General features: G+C 45.3%; 1 pseudogene; it reads left to right on the forward strand.

Moving 5' to 3' along the window:
• The first annotated feature begins 922 nt into the window (after positions 1 to 922).
• On the forward strand, positions 923 to 2233 carry LOC134610525 (serine/threonine-protein kinase SBK1-like; annotated as a pseudogene).
• The last annotated feature ends 13338 nt before the right edge of the window (positions 2234 to 15571 follow it).

Raw genomic sequence — 15571 nt, forward strand, 5'->3', positions numbered from 1 at the left:
CGTGGTCAGTAGCCGCCATCTTGGTCACACGATGCGGGATGCTTGTGGTCACAGAAGTTTGTAGAAGCTTGTGGCCCAGCGTGGTGTGGACCGGGATGACCCCCACCGGTCCATAGGGGGGGGGAACGTGGGCTCTGCATTGCTTCAGCTGGGTGTGGAAACGGCGGGAGAGCGGCCGTCTCTCCCGTGCCGCTCGTGTGAGTAGGCCGCATGTTGGTGCCGAGCGGTATTTCCACTTTTGAGGTATCTTTGTGTAGGTTTCAGTTTTCTCTGCCTATATCCAGCTTCCAAATGCCCGATTTGGGTGTCTGTGTTGGCAGATGTAGCTTATAATGTCGGTTGGCACAGGAGCTGTTGCAGCCTGCGTCCGCTCAGCTCAGCGGTCAGGCCCCCCCATTGCTCCATTTTAAAGTTTCATAACTCTCTCTCTGATCATATTTTAGTCCACCCGACCTTCACCGTGTCTTGTAGTTCTCTTGCCCTTCACCTCTGATACTGCATTCTAAAATGCTAAGAATGGAAATAAAAAGGATTTACCCAAAATATAGTGCAATGGCTCATTTATAGAATTTAACATTTTTAAATTTCTTATACAGGTTTAAATGTCTATTTTTAATAAAAGCCTTCATAGTGCATATGTTTTGGGGTTTGTACATTTACCATTTGATCTAATAATGTAAGGACAATAAACACATGTCTCCCCCACCGTTCTGCACAGCTAATTGCATACAACCTTTATTCTATCAGAGCAGTGATCCGGGTTTGTGTCCCCACAGAAGGCACATTAACTGCATCTTCAGAGCACCTTCAGCCAATACCAAGACCTGTAGGCTAAATCAGGCAGCAATACATTTATACTAAATGTTTAATGATATCAATTACACTGATCACTTTCTTTGGTTTTAGAATGGCCGCTACAATCATGGATGTCACTAAGGAGACAGCAAAGGATCTTCTGCAGCTGGTGGGAGAGACATCTCAGACCATGACGAGGATGTCTGTAATGGATCACTTTGACCCAATTAAAGAACTGGGCAAAGGTTCTTATGGGAAGGTTCTCCTCGCCAATCACAGGCGTTCAGGTAAGTTACATTAGCTTGTATGCTCATCTCTCACCTTTAAAAAAAACTGGAGTCCTTTATTTTATACAGGGTTCGTTCTAAAGGATTTCTGCATTTAGCAGGGTAAATTACAATGCCGATGCTTTTCGGCACCTCAAGAAATTGCTACAGTCCATAAACAAAGCCATGGTTTTATAAAACTATTATCTGAATAAACATGAGTAGCTGGAGATCACAGTATATTTTGTTTTGTTAACAGGACAGCTGGTGGCCTTGAAAATGCTGGTGAAGGAGAAGACTTTAGCAGATAATTTCCTCTTGGAATATAGTATCAGCGTCTACCATGGGATTCATCCCCATATCATTACCACCATTAGAATGGCCTTCGAAACACCAAGCAAGTATGTGTTTGTTCAGGAGGTTGCACCAGCTGGGACACTACATTCCATCATAACACCAAAGGTGAGGTTTCCAAAAATTGGCATGCATGTAGTTTGTTTTTTTCTAAATACATATTCTGGTCTAAATAATCCAATGTAATTCCCATGTAAATAACCCCCTCCCCCCCGAAGTCCTCCTACCCATTGTTATTGTAAATAAAAATGAATCTTTTATGTCTGATGGATTCAATTCTCTTCTCACCTTTCAGGTTGGTTTACAAGAGGACATTGTGAAGCGCTGCATTCTTCAGCTGACGAGTGCCTTGGAGTTCATCCACTACAAGGGACTGGTCCATCGGGACATCAAGCTGAATAATATTCTGCTCATGGACCATGAATGCCATTGCATCAAACTTGCAGACTTTGGACTCACCCGACTCCAGGGAACCTATGTACCAGGAATGTCCTGGATCATTCCCTACATGGCTCCTGAACTCTGCCTTGTTAGAGACAGTCTAGTTATTATTGCACACTAGCCTTGATGTGTGGGTATTTGGATTCCTGGTGTATGTGATGCTCACTGGCTGTTTCCCATGGGATGAGGCTTTACCAAGGGACCAACGATATTTGCAGTTTGTTCACTGGCAGGTATTTAAAGACACTGTGCCAATACCAGCCCGGTGGAGGTTGGTTACCACTGAATCCCAGCATTTCTTCAGACTAATGTTGGCCATTGATGCTACTGACAGATGTTCTGTATCACACATTGTGGAATATATTCACTGGCCATAGAAAGCCGCTATCCCCAATAAGGACATCACATGTGGCACGCAGACCAAAAGTGGGCAGTAACATAGGAAGTCAAAGCTGCAGATTCCGGTAAGTCTGATTGTAGCCGAACGCATTTTTCAACTCACAAATATATCCAAGATTAAGATAGGATACAACAATAGTTTAAGAAATTATTTATTTTGTTTAGGATAAGGGAACATTTTATCCACTATTTTAACTGCCAACTAGTTGAAATGTAGACAATGGTTTAAAGTAGCACGCTGTTACAGCAGTTTGTAGATATACCACAAAGAAAATATGCATGCAATTTGGTTTACATTTTTCTTTGGGGTTGTATAAAATCTTGATTTATGCCCACAGAGGCTTCACCGCATATACCCCAATACTCCCCATACTTGCTGGAGGTGCAATGCGACTACAGGAACCTTGGAGCATCTGTGGTGGTCTTGCGGCAGCATCCAACCCCTTTGGACCGCCGAATCCACGACACTGGACCAACTTCACATCCCCAAATTCCAATTGACGAAAATCTCATGTCTCCTGCTACTACTCCGGGAAAAAACCACCCTAGCACAAAAACAGATCGCAGCTCTTACTATACTGGCGGCAAGGAACTTGCTAGCACTGCACTGGAAATCACAGACCTGCCCATCCTTAGCTCAACTCCAAACCAAACTCACTCAGTACAAAATCTATGAAAGAATGGCAATAGTATCCCCACAAAAGAAACTTGCATTTGACGTCAGCTGGGGAGATTGGGAGGGGGAAATGGACGAAACAAGAGGGATGCCCGGGCACACTATGTAACACAGTAAAACAAAAAAGGTGACAAAGTTAACAACTTCCTCACAAAGACCCTGCTTTCTGGTGGGGACAGGACACATACAGTATACATACGGTAATCGTACAACAATCTACCAGTACTCTCACACTCCTCTTCCCACCCTCACCCACCCCACCGCGTAACCAGATTTCCCCCCCCTTGCCCCCTACCAAGTTTTCACCCTACCACAGGGTCTACCCACTTATACACCAACGCACTCAACAAAACGAGGTACGACCCCAGCACCTCCCAACCCACAAACTTGGGACTAGTTGACGTAAAGAACCACCACAAGCCATACGGCTTAAAATAAGAACTACGTCGGCTGAATCAACCACTTACGTTCCCAACCTTGGTAAAGGGAGGATCCCTTCACATGGCTATCACTTAAGGGCCAGACCACATAGACACCAAAGCGACACTGTACACAAATTAACAGTTAACCAGTTTATGCATATACCCAACTCTACCATGTCAAAGTGTATGTATGTATCAATTCCCCCCTGTATTACCAAATTCTACGGATGTGATGGTCACGAGAAATGCAGAAACGATGTACCCCCGCTAACCTACCGCTTTTTCCTTCTGTACCCCTGACCACATTTTGGAGAAAACAATAAAATACAAATATGAAAAAAAAATCTTGATTTATGTATATTCATTTTGTTCTTGTATATTGCTAGACTTTGGTTAGTTAAAGGGACACTCCAGGCACCCAGACCACTTCTGCCCATTGGAGTGGTCTGGGTGCCAACTCCCATCACCCTTAACCCTGCAAGTGTAATTATTGCAGTTTTTATAAACTACAATAATCACCTTGCAGGGTTAAATCCTCCCCTAGTGGCTGTCTACCAGACAGCCACTACAGGGACTTCCGGCTTCTTAAAACACGAATAGTGTTTTAAACAACGCTAGACGTCCTCGCAATGCATGAGGACCTCCAGTGTTGCCGGAATAACCATAGGAAAGCATTGAATAATGCTTTCCTATGGGGGGGGTCTAATGCGTGCTGCTATTGCGAAACCTGACCCAGCACCAAAGGACATCGGCGCTGGATTCAGGTAAGCCACTGAAAGGGTTTTAACCTCTTCAGCAACATGGGATGGGGATGGGATGGGGAGGGGATGGGGCACTGCAGGAACCTGCAGTGTCAGGAACACTGATAATTTCAAGGTCTTCATATCCAAAAATCTGTATTTAACATTTTTTAAATCAAAACAATGTCAACTGTTCATTTGGATAATTAGAATAGAAGGTAAGCAGACCGATTTAAATAATAATAATAATAATAATAATGTTATTAAATAAATATCTCTCTAACTATGTGTGTGTGTGTGTGTGTGTGTGTGTATATAGATAGATAGAGATAGATAAATAGATGGATTTTTTATTATAATGGGTGGACCTGTGATGTGTCAAATTCTGATTGTTGCTTGTGACATCACCGTGACATCATCGTTGCTGAGCACAGTTCAGTCAGTAGACATTGCAAGGCAGAGATAGCTATAGATAGTGTGATTGTTCCCTGTGACATCACCGTGACATCATCCTTGCTGAGCACAGTTCAGTCAGTAGACATTGCAAGGCAGAGATAGCTATAGATAGTGTGATTGTTCCCTGTGACATCACCGTGACATCATCCTTGCTGAGCACAGTTCAGTCAGTAGACACTGCTTAGACAGTAGACACTGCTTAGCTGCTGTGGTGATAACGTAGCTAAAGATGGGAGATAGTAGAACTATTTTCTCGTGTTTTTCATGTGTACGCTGTGATGTAAGTAAAAGACTTGATTTTCTGTATAAGGTTCCAGTTCTACATATTATTATCTGAGAGTTTTATCATGTTAAATCCCCAGTGTAGTCTAAGATGGGATATAAAGAGAATACAGATGGGACCCTTTATAGGATTATTAATGGGGAACACTGGGGGGTTACACACAGATCTATCATTTTATTCTTTCCTCAATATTTAACCCTTTCATGGCTCAGTATTTACTGTCCCAAGCACAGTGACAGCATATGGTTACTGTATCGGTTTTCGTGGTATGAACTCCTTGCCCTTTATTCATTTCAGTTACTGATATGTCATGTGGAAGTATTATAGAGTATTGTTATTAGGATGTTTACACACACATATATATCCTGTATATGTATATAATAAATATATCAGGACTGAAAGACAGCACTGAGACACAGGAACAGACACTCAGCACCAGATCAATAGAAGTGGGGTCTACCATAGCAGACAGGACCCAAGGTGCCGACCCCAGAGTCCTCCCATACAATCCAGCACATACTAACCGGTGCAAGGTGTTCGTAGGGACAGCACACACTGAGACACAGGAACAGACACTCAGCACCAGATCAATAGAAGCGGGGTCTACCATAGCAGACAGGACCCAAGGTGCTGACCCCAGAGTCCTCCCATACAATCCAGCACATACTAACCGGTGCAAGGTGTTCGTAGGGACAGCACACACTGAGACACAGGAACAGACACTCAGCACCAGATCAATAGAAGTGGGGTCTACCATAGCAGACAGGACCCAAGGTGCCGACCCCAGAGTCCTCCCATACAATCCAGCACATACTAACCGGTGCAAGGTGTTAGTAAGGACAGCACACACTGAGACACAGGAACAGACACTCAGCACCAGATCAATAGAAGTGGGGTCTACCATAGCAGACAGGACCCAAGGTGCCGACCCCAGAGTCCTCCCATACAATCCAGCACATACTAACCGGTGCAAGGTGTTAGTAGGGACAGCACACACTGAGACACAAACACGTTGTGAGCCTTTTCTTCTGGCAAAGAGCCTGTGGGTTTCTGATTCTTTTTATTTCTACCTTTTCAGGTCAGCGAAACGCAAGTTATCGATGTTATCAAGCAAGGAGCAGGGGAACATCCAGGTACATTAAAACACTTTGTGTGTGTGCTATTATTATTATTATTATTGCCATTTATATAGCGCCATCAGATTCCGTAGCGCTTTACAATATTATGAGAGGGGGGGATTTAGCCATAAATAGGACAATTAAAAAAAAAAAAAAACTTACAGGAACGATAGGTTGAAGAGGACCCTGCTCAAACAAGCTTACAGTCTATAGGAGGTGGGGTATAAAACACATTAGGACAGGAAATAGCAATCAAATAAGGTGAGAGTGGAGGAGAGAGTAGAGTGCTGCCCTATAGGAGAGAGCAAGCAGAGGCGGCTCTCTAATTAGGCGGTTTAGGCGGCCGCCTAAGGCCTCGCGGCCGCCTAAACCGTATAATTAGAGAGCCGCTGCAGGGCTCTCTTTCCCAGTAAAAAAAAAGAATTAATAAACACTTTAAAGCCGGCCGGCGGCCGCATTAAGATTGCAGCGGCGCCGGCGCTATTAAAAGATGAAACCCTCTCACATGGGTTTCATCCGTGCAGGAGTGAGTCCCCTCCCCTCCTCCTGCACACTTCCTGGTAATCGGCCAATCCGCGATGCCGATGACATCACGACGCGACAACGTCATGACGTAACCCCTCCCTGCATTCCCCCGCCTGCGGTACCAAGAAGAAGAGAGAAGAGTAGCTGCTGCTGAAGAAAACAGAGCAGAGGAGAAGAGAGAAAACGGAGATAACGGAAGGACTCAGGAGAGCAGAGGAGAAGAGAGAAAAAGGTAAGGAGAGCAAATTAAAATAAATTAAAGGGGAAGGGAAGGAGAGCAAATTAAAATAAATTAAAGGGAAAGGGTAGGAGAGCAAAAGAAAATGAAATTAAAGGGAAAGGAAAGGAGAGCAAAGAAAATAAATTAAAGGGGAAGGGAAGGAAAGCAAATTAAAATAAATTAAAGGGAAAGGGTAGGAGAGCAAAAGAAAATGAAATTAAAGGGAAAGGAAAGGAAAGGAGACCAAAGAAAATAAATTAAAGGGGAAGGGAAGGAAAGCAAATTAAAATAAATTAAAGGGAAAGGGTAGGAGAGCAAAAGAAAATGAAATTAAAGGGAAAGGAAAGGAGACCAAAGAAAATAAATTAAAGGGGAAGGGAAGGAGAGCAAAAGAAAATGAAATTAAAGGGAAAGGGAAGGAGAGCAAAAGAAAATAAATTAAAGGGGAAGGGAAGGAGAGCAAAGGAAAATAAATTAAAGGGGAAGGGAAGGAGAGCAAAAGAAAATAAATTAAAGGGGAAGGGAAAGAGAGCAAAGGAAAATAAAGAAAAGGGAAGGAGAGCAGAGCAGAAGAGAGAAAAAAAGCAGGAGAGCTGTACCCCTCCCCCCCCCCCCCCCCATCTTTACACAGAATAATGGTGGTATATCATGGCAATATTACTTAACAATTTTAAATATTATTAATATAATAATTCATTATAATATATTATCATAATTATATAAATTATTATCATTAAAGGAAAACTCCAGTGCCAGGAAAACAATCAGTTTTCCTGGCACTGGAGGTACCCTCTCCCTCCCACCCCCCAATACCCGGTTACTGAAGGGGTGAAAACCCCTTCAGTCACTTACCTGAGGCAGCGACGATGTCCCTCGTCGCTGTCTCCTCCTCCCCCGCCGCTCCTCCTACTGTCTTCGTCGGACGGTGGGCGAGACTGATCCCGCCCACCGGCCAAGGAGACCTAATGCGCATGCGCGGCAATGCCACGCATGCGCATTAGCGCTCCCCATAGGAAAGCATTGAAAAATATTTTCAATGCTTTCCTATGAGGAAATGAGTGACGCTGGAGGTCCTCACACAGCATGAGGACGTCCAGCGACGCTCTAGCACAGATAATCTGTGCTATGAAGGAGGAAGTGACCTCTAGTGGCTGTCTGCAATAATTACACTTGCAATAATAATAATAATAATAAAAAACTGCAATAATTACACTTGCAGGGTTAAGAGTAGTGGGAGTTGGCACCCAGACCACTCCAATGAGCAGTGGTCTGGGTGCCTGGAGTGTCCCTTTAATAATATATTAACTCCTTGGCTGACATCAAAATTGAAGATCTCAGCCAATCCGATGCTTTCCTATGGGAAAGCATTGTGATTGACTGAGATCATCAGTTTAGATTATGTTAGCCAATTGGGCGGATCCGGCGCTGACGGACTTGTGCAGCTATAGAAATTAGGTACGTTTTTACTTCATTGGGGGGGTGGGGGCTAAATAGTTAAACACAATAGGGTCAGGAATACACATTTGTGCTCCTGATACTGTAGTGTTCTTTTAATACACTGTTGACAACTTTATTTCAGTTTTAGGAGACATCAACAAGAATAACTAAGTAGTCAGCCACAAACCTTTTATCTATACCCAATGTTTCTGTATAGGTATTTTGTAGAATAATTTATTAACAAAAATAAGTTTGTTAATAGTGAGATTATGAGGTTTATTAATGTTTGCCTTAAAATATGCAATTTATACAGTTTTAATATCAGCTGCTTATTTTTTATTTTTAGCGCGTGTGGCGGGGGGGAGGGGGGCCTCATATTTGATTTTCGCCTAAGGCCTCAAAAAGTCTAGAGCCGCCTCTGAGAGCAAGAGACAGGTATGTAAGGTAGACCAATCAGGAGAGGGTTACAATAATCCATGCGGGAAATTACTAGAGCATGGACAAGGTCCTTGGCAGCATCTTGCGTAAGAAAGGGGCGGATGCGGGCTATGTTTTTAAGGTGGAATATACAGGATTTGGCAACATACTATATGTGAGGTTCAAAGACGAGGCCAGAATCAAGTATGACACCAAGACAGCGTGCTTGCAAGGATGGACTGATGTGGATACCACTAACACATTTAAGTACATATGTAAATGTGTAACTATATATCATATCCATATCACATATCCCATTAAAGTTACCAGACTACACATCATTAAAGGACCACTCCACACTCGAAAAAAAACAGGAAAAGGTAAGATACAGAGGGAAAGCATCTATGATTCATATGTTATTTCTTACATTATTTTTCAATAATGTTTGAATGAAACCTTATGAGACGAGTTATTCCATGATGGGTGTCTAACCTGTCCCTTTAAAATAGTTTGTGTATGAAACAGAGCCTGATACATAATGAAATATGCAGAGAAACCTTATAGAAATTAACTGTTTAGTTCTGTAACACCTGAAGCTACCGTGTCAATTTCCTTTTTACCATTAATATAATAAAATATAGTAATTTGTCTCCTAGCAACACCTGCTATAAGCACATTGGAGAATCGCATTGAGGAGCTCGGCCACCGATTTGTGATCGAGCGTGCCGTAGCTGAAGGAGCCAAACGTGCCATCAATGCATTCGATCATGGAAAGCCACTTGCTGAGGTCAGTTATAAAGTGTATTCTTTTAGCCATTTCATCCCCAGAATGAAGAATGGGCTTTCAGTGTCTGTCCGGGGTTTTTTATTATTATTATTTTTATTATTTATAAAGCGCCAACAAATTCCGCTTGATAAATAATATACAAATTACACATTTATATTATCTTTTATGAGATTTTCATTGTTTGAAGTCTTTGTTGGACCATTTGTTCTGTATTTTATTCTGTCTCTATAATGCCTTATTTAAAGGGAATCTATAGTGTAAGGCAAACAAAGTTGCATTCCATACACTCTAGTTCCCACTGGCCGCCTCCTACCTCACGCCCTTTCTCCTTCCAGCGTTACAAAATCCCTTTTAACACTTACCCGATATCTGGAGGGGTGGCTACTGCGCATGCATAGCAAGCGCCGCAAGTGAATTAGGCCCTCCCCGTAGGAAAGCATTGCTTCAGTGCAGAGCGTGAGGGCGTCCAGCATCAGACTACAAACATCGCTTTAACCAAAAGTCTCTACTGGCTGTCTGATTGAGGCAGTCTTAGTCCTGTAATGTAATCATTGCTGTTTCTCAAAAACAGCCATGATTTACATTGCAGGACTAAGATGACTAAGGAGACTAAAGTGGTCTGTGTGCTTATAGTGTCCCTTTAATACTCTCCCAATTGTTTAATTCCCTTTAGTTTTATTAAAAGCCAATAACATGTTGTATGTTCTGCATTGATCTGCCGTTATACCCACTTTAATCTATAGAAACATACATACATACATACATTCTGCATTAAGTTATTTACAGGTTTTTTTTAATGACAGGTGCAGTGTCACCATATGGGCAGGTGAATCTGTACCTATCAAACCATCCCCACCCTCTTTAATAAAACACAACACGTCTGTGTATGGGGAAAATTGTCCACAGCTTTTATTGAACATAACATATAATAATAAACTAGAAAAGCTACAATTTCTGGGGAAATTGTGTGAAGTGTTCTTGCCTCCACCGGTAGTCTACAACTGGAGTGGGCGGAGTAACTGTTATTATTTATTTATATAGCACATTTAATTGCAACGTTGTTGCCCAAAGTGCTTCACAGTTACATTAAAACATACATTTATAAAAACATTAGCAGGTGTACAAAAGGCCCTGTCTATGCCATCACTTGCTGCTCCAGCCTGGCACAGGTCAGAGTATTTTGGCGGTTGCCATCTTCAAACGGTCGTATTTTAAAAACTATACATCCTACAGTGAAGAGCTTTATATTGTGAGAATCACAAGACCCATGCCTACATTGTGATGCATAGTATGTCTCTGAAGTATTAAGAATGAAGGCACAGTCGCAGTTTAGAAACAGCCATTCAAATTTGAGCTTTCTATAGTGAAGTTTGAATGAATGTCAATGGAAGGCGTGAGTTGCAAACAAATGGTCATATTGTGAAAACTATCAGGACTATGGCTTAGCTGTGGACATTTCTAGTGGCAGCAGGGATAGCTGAATGTTTTGATATAAGATTTGTGTAGGTGGGCTTGAAAATGAGGGAGTAGTGGCAGTTTAGAAATCATGTCCTGATTTTACAGCTTTTGCCAGCTCCCACTCTAGCTTTGAACATTTTGCCATTCATTCCTATGGGACCAATTTTGCCACAAGAATGACAATATTCCGTGAACCTTTCGGCGAAACGTTCCACAAAGTAATAGCAATCCAATCGGGAACAATCCGCACGTTTCGGTATATTACTGTCTATGTAGTGTAAAAACTGTGGGAGGAGTTAGGGTGACACATTTGGCTATAATAATAATAATAATATATATGTGAGATAACATTAAGTGGTCTTGCTATGCAAGAACACTTAATAAAAGTCATTGGCCCCCACCTATTGCCGTCTTACAATTTAGCAGATCTAATAATAAATAGGGCAATGACTAACCATAAATAACATAATAATATATAATAATATATAACACAACCAATAAAGTGCCAACATTTTCTTAACAGCCCAGTGGTGAGTGTATATTCGGATACCCCCACCCCTCCGAGGTTCTGAGCCACCTACGGACCCGAAACCTCCCAACACCATAACCAACTTATAACTCCGATTCCATTTCACCATTCCTTTTACCTACCCCTTGCTCCTTTTCTAACTCCAAAATCCCTATACCCCATTTTCTTCCCTTTACCAGCCCTGCCACAAGCTCAGACCTTACGACGTCTGAGCTCCGCCACCGTGCAAAAACAGCGCCTTGCTAAGCTACTCTTAAAACCCCAGATTCAGCAAATCCCAACCCACCTCTGAAAGGTGCATGTTGTCTTGCCGGAAATACCCAGCCAATCTATTCTCCGGTTCCCTGTGCCTGACCACAACCTCTCCAGCTTCAGAATAAAGCTAGCCATTAAATTGTTCACCTTAGATCGACAGTGATGAATCGCGCTGCATTCCTCGCATGCCACCACCGAAGTCGCGGTACAATCTCTGACCAGAGGACCATGACCCCCGGTACCACATCGCTAATCCCGTTGATATCCTGCTTCATCCATCTAACCAGGTCCCTCTGTAGAATCATTACCCCCTGCATGGAAGACAATAAAAGTGCGCCGTCTACCTCCCAGCACCAAACAAAACAGTTCCCCGCACACCGATCTCCATCCGAACCCTCGGTAACCACTCCATTTTAACACCAACTGGTCCTCAGGAAAGCCCAGCTGCTGACCCTTAAAATGAACTGCAGCTCTCCTCTTAGCCCAGAAGATGTATGAGTGCCCAATGGTCCATGCCACATGACCTACGGAAAGACAAATGGAAAGTCAGCATCACACCCAAGAACCAGCACCCCTTGCCCCATCACACCAACTTACTCAGGCAAACGTAGAAGTGAAATCACACAGATTCCCACCTGCCAATCCTCTGAACCAATTCCTCACCAAACCCCAACTGAGTCACCTCCGTATCTGCTCCAATATGGAACGAGTGCGTTCCAAACTGTTCCGGGTACAACCCCAAGACTCCTAGACAAGGCCAAAAAACTCGGAAAAACTGGAACCTAGACAGCGTTTACCCGTCCATGTAGACCAAAAAGGAACCACCCCTGCCGGACACTTCGCCAAGTATCTTTCCTCTGCCAACTGGGCAGAAGAGGGACCCCAGGAAAGCAAGCAATTCTATATTCGTACCCTTTCCACACACATCCATTTTCAAATGGGCCAAATGAACGATCACCTTATCCCCAACTACCGAAACGTCGCTCCACTGCATGCCCCTCCACCTTCCCGATTGGCGCTGACGAGCTCACTCACCTGAAATGCCCCGAAAAACACTAGGTGAAACTCTACCCCAAATGTCTAATAAGGAAGTGTATCGTCAGGTCCCCCCACCCATGTAACAAACTAGAACGCCAATGCCGCCATGTGCCTGTCCACAATTGCCGGCAATGAGCCCTTCCTCAGCAAATCGAACGTAAACCATAATAGTGCATCCAAACGTGAACCCTCCAAAGCAGACCCCTTACTCTCGCTCAACAACCTCTCCCACAACCCCCAAACCTTACAATAAGCAGATCACATTCCCGGGGCCAAGGACGACCTCACGAATCCCCCAAGCAAGCTGTCCCGAGCATCTACATCTTACAATTCCCTGGCCTCCTTTGTGCCCCCGGCGCCCGGGACTACTGTGAATGAGAGTGCATAAGCCACATTGTTCAAATAACCTGGAACGTGCTGCGTGCCAAAAACAATATTGAGAGACATACACAGAAAAATGAGCCGCCGCAGAAGGTGTACCACCAGCTCAGAGGATGCCGACAGGTTGTTGACTGCGTACAACACGGCCATATTGTCCATGTGAAACATGGCCTTCTTGTCCTTGAGCAGAGGCCCCCAGAGTGATAGAGCTACCACTAATGGGAAGAGTTCAAGAAAGGCCAAGTTGCACGAGTGGTCTCCCCATCCACGATGCCAGCCATGACGCTGCGCACCACCTACCCCTGAAGTACGCACTAAAGCCCACGCTCCCTGAGGCATCTGTAAACAACTCCGCCAATTTCGCCGGTTCCCGAAACAACACAGTGCCATTAAAGTCCTGTAGAAACGCGTCCCAAACCGCCAAATTCTCCTTCATGGCCGCCGTCACCCACACAAAGTGATGCAGTGACATCACTACTGCCATAGCCAGAGCCAGCCCCCTACTGAAAACCCGAGCCAGGCCGCTACTGAAAACCCGCCCAGTGGGAATCACCCGGCAAGCAAATTTGAGCTTGCCGAGCAGTGATTGCAATGCCCGAAGCATGACCTTCTTGGCCTGACGCACTTCCCCCACCGCAGCCCTAAGTCCCTCGAGCTTGTCACCAGGCAACTGACATTCACCCTTTGCTGAATAGATTTCCAGCCCCAGGAAGCAAATACAGTCCATGGGGCCTTTCGTCTTATCCGCCGCCAAAGGGACCCCAAACAATCTGACCACCCACTGAATGGTACGCATCAAATGCAGGCACGATGAAGAGTTCCCAGGACCCACGCACAAAAAAAGTCCAAATAATGGACCACCGCTTGACTCCCCGCATCCTGCCGCACCACCCACTCCAAAAAAGTGCTGAACTCGAAGTAGGAGCACAAGATAGAACAACCCATCGGGAGACATAGGTGCACAAAGAACTGACCGTCAAAACTGCAGCCCAGCAAGTGATGACAATCCGGATGAACCGGCAGCAGTCAAAATGCTTCCACATCCACCTTTGCCATACGTGCGTGATGCCCGGCAGTCCTAACTAACTCGACTATCTGGTCAAATGATGCATAGGAGACCTAACACAGCACCCTATCTATGTAGTCGTTAACCGACGACCCCTGTGGGTATGGACAGGTGATGGATCATCTGGTACTTCCCTGGTTCTTTTTTGGGCACAATACTAGATGTGGAGATCCGCAGTCCGTCCAGTGAGGGGTCATCCTACCCAACTGCACCTCCTTCATCAACTTGTCCAGCACCACCCAGGGAAGTTTCAATGTAGACTTCAAATTATGCAACCCCCCTAAAAAAAAACATGTAAGAAACCATGCCTCAACAAATACACATACCCCTTGCTACCGTAACAGCTTAACCATGGTAACATCTCTTCTAGCCTCACTGGCATTGTGCCCAGCGGCAACGGGCCCAAGACTCGCGACCGCATCCCCCGAAGCCCCAATGGACCCCCAGAGTCACCCCCCTACAAGAATCTATCAGTTTCTTTAACTTGTCAAGCAATGTCTGTGAGTGTGGTGCAAGGATAGATTCACCATCCAAGCCCGCTGCCGTTGAAGACCCCATGGCTGCTCCTCAGATCCCACCGGAAAAGGATGCCACCATGCTCTTCAGACCAACTGGGGAAACCACCTGGAAGATGATCCACTCAGTGACCTAGAATGAGAACAAAAATTCCTCGGCAGGGTGCACCGTTCATCCACAACCCTCGCACTGCAATCCCGGGGGCTGCCTGCATGACTTCCAAGCATCCCGTCTCTTCCCTAGGTTCCTCCGATCACCTAGAGAGCGGAAGCCCCGCTGACTCGACCCCTGAGGCTGCAACTCCGACTGTGGGATACCCTCCGCCTGCTCTGACGCACCCCGTCTGACCTCCCAGGGCATTCTGCGGAGGAGCTGCTCGCACTGCTGTCACCTCCTAGCACCGCACTAGTAGACCTGCTGCTCCTGGACCTTCCCGCGCTCACTACCCACAGCGCCACGAGCCTTACTAGTCTGTTCCAAAGTGCGGCCCCGGGGCCCACCTGCCCCCTTTCATCGCTATCTGATATGTCACCTGGCCTACCAGGAACACGCCTCCCCCCGGACGGACCTGTGGTCCACCGCCTTCCTTCTGTGCATTTCCAGTGGAAGGCCATATTGCCGATGGATCCCCCGCCCCACCCTGTACCCCGGTGCCCATCTCACGGGTGCCTGCTTCCAAATTTTTTTCCTGAGTCCAGACATGCACCGCTATCTCCTGGGAACCCCATGCCCCCCCCCCTCCCAGATGCGCCTGCATGACCCGCTAAGCCGCCCACCAGATTTGCACCCTGGGCCCTGGACCCACTCACCTTCATTGTCATGGGCCTGCCCTCATCTCCCAAGGTGCCCCCTCAGCCGAGGGCCCCCCTGCAGCACATTAGGGAAGGTACCCAACCCCTAAGGCACCTCAGTAACAGAATCCCCAGGGGTTAAAGGGCCTGCTGCCACCCCAACTGCACTTACTGGCTCTGCTGACCACCAGGAATCCCAGC

The sequence above is a fragment of the Pelobates fuscus genome, chromosome 5, assembly GCF_036172605.1.
Source record: "Pelobates fuscus isolate aPelFus1 chromosome 5, aPelFus1.pri, whole genome shotgun sequence".
Classification (NCBI taxonomy): Eukaryota; Metazoa; Chordata; class Amphibia; order Anura; family Pelobatidae; genus Pelobates; species Pelobates fuscus.